Here is a 6,222-nt window from a genome sequence, read left to right as displayed (position 1 = left end):
AGAACGATCATCACTCAGTAATTTCTTGCATGTGTCTTACTGTGTATTTGTCTCAAACAGGTACCCCTCCACTGCAGACAAGCTGGAATGGGCTAAAACATAAATTTCAGTCTCTCTCTCTATGGATCTCAGCATTTTTGGACAGAATTTAGGATATGTAAGTATTAAAATTTAATCTGGCATAATTTAGTTCATCTGAAATGTTTGAAAATGCTATTGACAAAAAGCTGTTTACAAATATATATTCTTAAGTTTTAGAAAAAATAATAATTAAAAAAAATGTATCCTCTCTCTCTCTCTGTTCTATATAGTGTTGGAACCGGGATCTCCTCTGAAGGACTGAGTAAATTTGTGTTTGTGTGGACACGCACACAGACCAGGGAACATTCTGATGTTGTCAGTCAAGTTCTGACCAGGAACCAATCTTTGGAGAAGTTAATTTATTCACAAAGGTGGACAAAAACATTGTGTTGACTTTTTAAAGATTATTTTGATGATGATTTTTACTCCTATGCTGTGGAAAAGTAGACAGTCAGACATTGATAATAATAAGAAATGTTTCTTGAGCATCAAAGAGACTTATTTCAAAAACATTTAAAAGACACTTACATATTTCTTTTGGCCACCAGTGTACATGAATCCAACAAATTTTTGGAAATAAGTGAAATTATTTTGAAGGTGGGGTTATGTGTCATGTATTGTGAAAAGAACTGTGTTTTGCCCTGTGTTGGACATTTCCTTTTTGACTGCTTAATGTATTTATTATGGAAGTAAAATAATGTCAAATGTTTTTGAAATAAAAAAGCCTGTTGAATTGCACTACTTGAAAAAAAATAGGCATTGTATTAACCATGCTTGCATTTTAATGCATTGTATTTTTAGGGCTTGCATTTTTATGGGCTGAAATTAAATATGGTTGAATATTTAAGCTGTGAATAATTCAATTAAAAACATTTCAAACACATTTTCATTATTAAAAATTCAATAATCCATATTCACCTTTCATATTTCACTTCCAAAATATTCAAACTGTTTAAAAATACAACCTATAATATTCAACAGGCAATTTTCGGTCCATTTTATTTCGCTTTGCAAATTCGCTTCCACAAATTCAGTGGTTCAAATTCGACAGTAAATTCAACATTGACATCCAGGAACTGCAGGAAAAGCAGTAGATTGCCGAGCATACTCTCCATCTGCTGTTAGTCGGCCTCACCAGCAGGGGGTGCAAAAGCGCTGTTGTTGACGAAGACCAGCAACAGTTAGAACAAGCCATTAGTTATAGATATTTTTAAACAGTTTGAATATTTTGGAAGTGAAATATGAAAGGTGAATAAGGATTATTGAATTTTTAATAGTGAAAATGTGTTTGAAATGTTTTTAATTGAAATATTCACAGCTTAAATATTCAACCATGTTGAATTTCAGCCCATAGAAATGCAAGCCCTAAAAATACAATGCATTAAAATGCAAGCATGGTTAATACAATGCCTATTTTTGTCAAGTAGTGCAATTCAACAGGCTTTTTTATTTAAAAAAACATTTGACATTATTTTACTTCCATAATTTATATTCTGCAGTTTTATTAATGTAATGGTTGACATTTCATTATAATAATTGTATAAGCTAAACCAATGCCTCTATAATCATTTTGTCAAATGCTAACGTTTTGTTTAGGATTTTAAGTACTTTTTTTTTTTTTTTACACGTGTGCAGTGAAGGACAGCACATAATGTGTTAATTTAACATGTTTACACATCTTTGTGCTAACCTTTCTGGCATATTTACTTTGTTAAAATCATTAACACAATGAATGAGTTCAAATGAACACAAAACCCTAAACTCACCCATTAATGTGTAAAAATGTAACACATCATTCCCAGTATTGGCAGACTGTTTATTTTGTGATGTATAAGAAATGTTTTAAATAAAAAAATGGAAATTGGGATTTTTGTATTTTACTTTTTTTTAATAATTTTGTCTAATTGATTTGAATGTCAGTAGTACTTATGTAGGATAAAAATAAAATGAATTCTATATCAAAATTATGAAATCTAATTTATATTTAGTACAAATCAAAATAATTACAGTGGTGTACTGATTAGCTTGTTTTTTACAGTAATGCACTGTATACTGAAATACGGTTAGGTACTGTAAATCTTAATTACAGTAACTTACTGGCAACAGTGTTGCCAGAAAGTTACTGTAAAAAAACCTTGAAAAGTCTAACAGTGTACTCACCCTCATGTCAGTCCAAACCCGCAAGACCTTTGTTTATCTTCGTAACACAAATTAAGATATTTTTGATGAAATGAAATTAACAGCTATTAAATTAACACATTGAAGTCCCAAAAAGGTAGGAAAGACATTGTTAAAATAGTTCATGTGACTACAGTAGTTAATGACAGAATTGTAACTTTTGAGTGAACTATCCCTTTAAGTAAATACATGAGGGTGTAGGTTTGTTACCGCAGAGAAACCAACAAAATATCATCCTAACAGAAACAGGGGCCAAGACATGACAGTTTAGCTGTGTGTAAAAGGAAGTGATTTTCCAGTTAGCCAGAGAGGAGTGAATAATCATGTGATTGAGTGCGTGTCTGCAAACTATGGGTGTATTCTGTAAGCTACTGGAAACATGCATGTGAATTTGTATGTGCCTCACAAATGCATAGATGGTACTGCATGTGTAATAAAACTTGAGCGTTTGAGCAACCGAACATACATCTCCAACCCATATTGCTCTGTGACGTATATCAACGGTCGCTTTGGCCAGGTGGTATTTATAGCATAGGGGGCGGGACGCTTTCAATTTTATATAGCATTTGATTGGACAGAAGATGTGATGAGAAGCTGAAGTCCACGGTGAAGTCACAAAAATCTGTGATCCATTTTAGAGGAAGTGAGAGTCTGTAAGTTTTGAATGCTTATCTACTAAATGCGAATTTTGTCATTGGTATCATTTGGAACACACCAGCTTATTCATAACCTTAAAGGAACACTTCGACTTTTTAGGACTTTAGCTTATTCACCTTATCCCCCAGAGTTAGATAAGTCCATACATACCTTTTTCATCTCCATGCGTGCTGTAACTCTACAGCTAGCATACTGCTCCCAATAAGTGACAAAATAACGCCAACATTTTCCTATTTACATGTTGTGATTTGTATAGTCACAGCGTGTACGAATAACAAGGTCACATATGAGACACAAGCATCTTCTTACCGTATACATATTGGGAACTATATTCTCAGAAGACGAAGCACTGCTACTGTACTTCTGCGGAGTGATTTACTCCAATTCTGAGCGAACTCTGCTCCTCACCACGGGGCTTCTCAGGCGCTGCGAGCAAATCACTCCGCCCAAGTAGCAGTGCTTCGCCTTCTGAGAATATGTGACCATGTTATTTGTACACGCTGTGACTATACAAATCACAACATGTAAATAGGAAAATGTTGGCGTTATTGTCACTTATAGGGAGCAGTCGGGTCAATTATTATTATTTTTTATTTATTTTTTTACAGATTGGGCTTTGGTCGGACTCGGGCTCATTTAGCTTTTCTCCTTTCATCATGACCATAATATACATGCAGAGCGCAGGCTACTGTATGAAATATTGTTATATTGATAATATTATAAATATGCAACGCAATATGCGATCACGCGAGTAACGCGACGTGCGTGCAATGCATGATTAGGTGACAGTTGACCATGCAGAGCATCAGAGAGAAGTTGGAGCGTAAGGAGTTACTAAAAGGAGTTACAGGAAAAGCTGCATTTTGAAAGAGTTTTGATTTGATTACCGAGCCTGAAGCCTTCAACAGTGGATGCTGTTCTTTTTCTTCACAACGATCGCGAATAAACAGTGAATGAACCTACTCAGTTCAATTAAAAATTTTTTTTTTTTTATTATTATTTGTTTATTATTATTTTACGTTAGCCAGTTGGCGAAGAGTTCTTTGAAACGTTGTTCTTCAATAAAGTTACTTGACATCAAAAAAAGGTAGGCCGAAAATCTTTATTTACTGCTGGATCACATTTGGCTATATAATATTCTCTACTGCATGCTTATGCTTCTCTGTAATGGACAGTCTGTATTAATATTTGTGGGCATAATTGTCGGTGGTGGTAGTTATGTTCGAGGCCTATAATAAAATTTTACCTAGTAGCGTGTGTGTGTATGTGTGTGCGTCTAGCAGAGACAGCGCGCATCAGAGAGAGCTCAAAGTGATATTGATGTTGGTCTTGGGTCGGGTTCTGGCTGAAAAATTGCAGACGTTTTCGGGCTGGGGCCGGATTAGGGCTTGAACACCACGGGCCAGGTCTCGGTTACGGCTGGATGTTTTGCCCCGTGCAGGGCTCTAGGCAGTATGCTAGCTGTAGCCGTTTACCTCCAGTCTTTGTGGTAAGCTAGGCTAGCGGTGGGTGCGTCAGACAGAGTTACGGCACGCACGGACATTTTTTTTTATTCAAATAGAAAATAATAATTAAATACTCAGATTATACTATACATCGCCATTTAGCCCAAAAATTCAGATTTTTTTGGCAATTGGCTATTTCCCAACCCTACCGGCTGAAGTTTTAGCTAAACTTTAGGCTAATGATAGCTACATTATTATCACTGTTAAATTGTTATTTAACAATAAGCCTACATTCAGTCCTGGATTAATAATTCAGTTTGTCACGCCCCCCCCAAATTTTTTTTAGCACCAGCCGCCACACCGTCGTACACAATATAGACTGTTAAAAAAAATTAGGGTCGTGCACAAAATAGCTTCACTTACCTGAACAGCGGCTCGGTTGTCTGACAGACGTCTTGTTCACCCTTCAGCGGGAGAAATTTCAAACGACGCATCACGTGAACCTCATCCACCAACCAGAAAGCTGCTGTTACCGTGGAGCTCGCACCAAAATAAACAATAGTTCACTGCACAGTTAACTGTACTTTTTTTTTTTTTTTTTTAACTGTTATTTAGAATATATATATATATATATATATATATATATATATATATATATATATATATATATATATATATATATATATATATATAAGTTTTAACATGATTTTGTGGTGCTTAAACTAAAGAGTATGGAAAACTTAGACTATTTTGTATGTGAATTAAGTTTTTTTTATTAGAAATTCATAAAAACTAATTAAAAAAAAAAAAAAAAAAAATGTAACTCAATTATCATGTTAGGAAAATGTATATTTTGTTCAGGTCAAATGGATTTGGGAATTTTTAAATGATTATTGAATTTTGTGAACACTGCTGAAAACTAAATGCTATATTTATTAATTATTTATAATTTTTTGACCAAACAATCCTTGAATATATAGTAGCGGCCTAAATACTTATAATTGTCCAGTACACAAAGTATGGCCCATAATCGTTACACTGATCTGGGCCACACACCTCCCATGCACAATCGGCCCAAATGTTGTCTGCCGTCATGCAGTGCCATCATTGCCACACTTGGCCCACAGTTGGCTAACATGATCTGGGCCACACACCTCCCATCCACAATCGGCCCAAATGTTGTCTGCCGTCATGCATGCAGTGCCATCATTGCCACACATGGCCCACAGTTGGCTGACATGATGCATGCCAGTGTCGGCAACACGCCAGCAGTGCAATGATGAGTCTACATTTGGGCCAAGTCTGTTTGCTATGTGGGTGCCTGACATGGTTGGAGGGTGAAGGGAAGGAGCAAGGATATAACAAAGCCACTAAAAGACAAACCTGCAACCTTTAGCCAAAAACGTGTAACGGCTAATGTTAGCGCTGTCGGTACGCAGGAAAGGAGACCAGAGGCCGTTTTTTAAATGGATGTCAATGGAGAAGAGAGTTCACTATTTGTGAGGAAATAGCTTATCATTTAAAGAATCGAGTGCCTGTCTACTAATCTTCAACATGTTTTATGCTAAACAATACTTTTGTTGGGAATGATACCGTATGTAGATTTTACTATGATAAAAAGGTTATTTTATAAGAGAAGGTAGAGAAGGGAGTGTCATGACAGGTAGGACTCATTTATGGCATTACCATAGTATTTAATAGTAATATTGAGTGACATTTTACATTATCTAAAGAAAGTAAAAAATACAGATGTTTTCTTTCTTTGGCTTTCAGGTTTTACCAGTTATGATAAGACTCGAATTGTAATGACTATTATAACTGCATGCATGCATATAATGCTGATATTAAGCATTTTAATGAA

Source organism: Rutilus rutilus (genome assembly GCF_951802725.1).
Source record: "Rutilus rutilus genome assembly, chromosome: 5".
Lineage (NCBI taxonomy): Eukaryota > Metazoa > Chordata > Actinopteri > Cypriniformes > Leuciscidae > Rutilus > Rutilus rutilus.
This window is presented reverse-complemented; position numbering follows the sequence as displayed.